This window comes from Gossypium arboreum, chromosome 9 (genome assembly GCF_025698485.1).
Source record: "Gossypium arboreum isolate Shixiya-1 chromosome 9, ASM2569848v2, whole genome shotgun sequence".
Lineage (NCBI taxonomy): Eukaryota > Viridiplantae > Streptophyta > Magnoliopsida > Malvales > Malvaceae > Gossypium > Gossypium arboreum.
The window spans coordinates 9,096,839-9,098,706 of NC_069078.1; the positions used below are offsets into that span (position 1 = coordinate 9,096,839).

The 1,868-nt window shown below is 32.4% G+C and overlaps 1 long non-coding RNA gene across 1 annotated transcript; it reads right to left on the reverse strand.

Annotated features, from left to right (window-relative positions):
* On the reverse strand, window positions 1–864 carry LOC108489724 (uncharacterized). The gene is made up of 3 exons (XR_001872052.2): window positions 631–864; window positions 218–392; window positions 1–58 (listed from the first exon to the last, which is right to left on the reverse strand). It is a non-coding gene; the product is annotated as an uncharacterized LOC108489724 (long non-coding RNA).
* Window positions 865–1,868: the final 1,004 nt, after the last annotated feature.

The following is a 1,868-nucleotide window of genomic DNA, read 5'->3' on the forward strand; positions in this document are numbered from 1 at the left end:
TTACCTGGGTATTTGAACAGCTTACCCCTCGTTAATGTCGCATTTTCTGCTCTGTACTCTGGGCCATATGGGAGACAAGAACCCAAGGATACATAAGAAAAAGACCAGTACAGGTAAAGAAATAGAAATTTCATTAATAATTATATTGCAGAACTTGATGGTCTTGAAAATAGAAAATTAGTAAATACAAAGGAAAACAGGAGTTGGAGGCACCCACCTCGGGAGTTCATCAAGATCAACTTCGATGGCACGTATGATGGAAAAAATAATTTTTCAGCCTTAGGAATCATAGTCAGAAATGAAGAAGAGTTAGTTATCTTGTCCTGTTCAGAAACCCATCATGGGGTCGCCTCCGCCTTTGTCGCTGAAGCAGTTGCATGCCGAAAAGCAGTCTGAATAGGAGTCGAAAATAAATGGCCAGCAGTTATAATCGAAGGCGATTCCTTCGCAATAATAAAAAAATATAACTGCAAATGTCAAGACAGATCCATGATAGGAGCATATATATCGGATATTCAACAGATGACAAATAGATGTAAGAATTTTTTGTTTAAACATATTCCGAGACCTGCAAACGTCCTTGCTTATAAAATCGCAACAGAGACTCTAAAAAGGGGAGAGGAAGTGTACCTAGAAAGGAGAGTCCCGGAGTACGCTGAGAACCAAATGCAGCTTGAATGGGTGCGTGAAGCAGATTGAAGAATGGTTTTTCGGAGGAAAGTTTTTGAAAAAGGGAAGCTTAAATAAATGACAACGTTTTGAGAGAACTAGCTTTCCTAAAAGAGTGAAATCGTCAACCGAGGGCAGGAGATAAAATGGACAGCTGACTGGACAGATTTCAGAGTTTATGATTGGGTGTTAGTTCGGTGCATTTATTGCTTTCTAAACTATTCTGAACCTATTTCTGAAATATCTAGATATTTTGAATTTTTGAATTTTGGGCCTATCTAATTTTTGGGCCTTTTCTTTTGGTTTTTGTTGGATTATTTCTTTTTTGGTTTTTTAGATTGTGTAAGCTGTTACTTTATAGTTTTAATAAAAGCCCAATTGAAATTTAATTAAAAAAATTATTTGATTTGGATTAGATGCATAAAATATAAATAAAAATAATTAATTTAATTAAGCTTTAAATAATTTTTCACAAGAAAAAAAAGTAAGAAAAATTGATTTAAGGGACAGCATGAAGGAAGACTGTAAATCATGCAATTAGTGATTAATTATTTTCAATGGAGGATATGATAGAAAGCCAAATAATTTCCCATTGAGAAATTGGATACCCATTCGTGATGAATTGGCTGGTATTTACAATGAGATGGTATTTAATATTTGTTATGTATTATTCTTATTTTTTATGAAACTATATTATTATATCTAATTATATAAAATGAACAAATTAAATGAAATATATTTTGAATGTTATAAAAAATAATGTTATAAAAATTTGGGTTATGCCTAGAATATGAAGTAATTTACTCAAATAGTGCTTTTGAGACCAACAAAGCTTGAGAAACACAGCTTTGAAAGATCACCCTTTTGAAATAATTTTAGCGTTCTCAATCCCCTACGTATCTTTGTGTTTGAGAGGCCGAATTGTTATACGTCTTTAGAAAATCTAGATATATGAAACTTAGGTGGTGTGGAAAATCTATATAACATGGTTATAAAATTATCCAAGAAGTAATGAAATGTTGTATGATTTGGTGCTAATGCTAGACTATGTCACATTGGCTTTTCATTTTTTAAAGTATTCATATTGGACACCCTTAGTTTTTTCATTCATATTTGGAAATCGGTGCGGAGACACGATATACATGTATGCATGTCCCATATGAGTGAAAATTAAATACTTATATTCTATTATTTTGTTT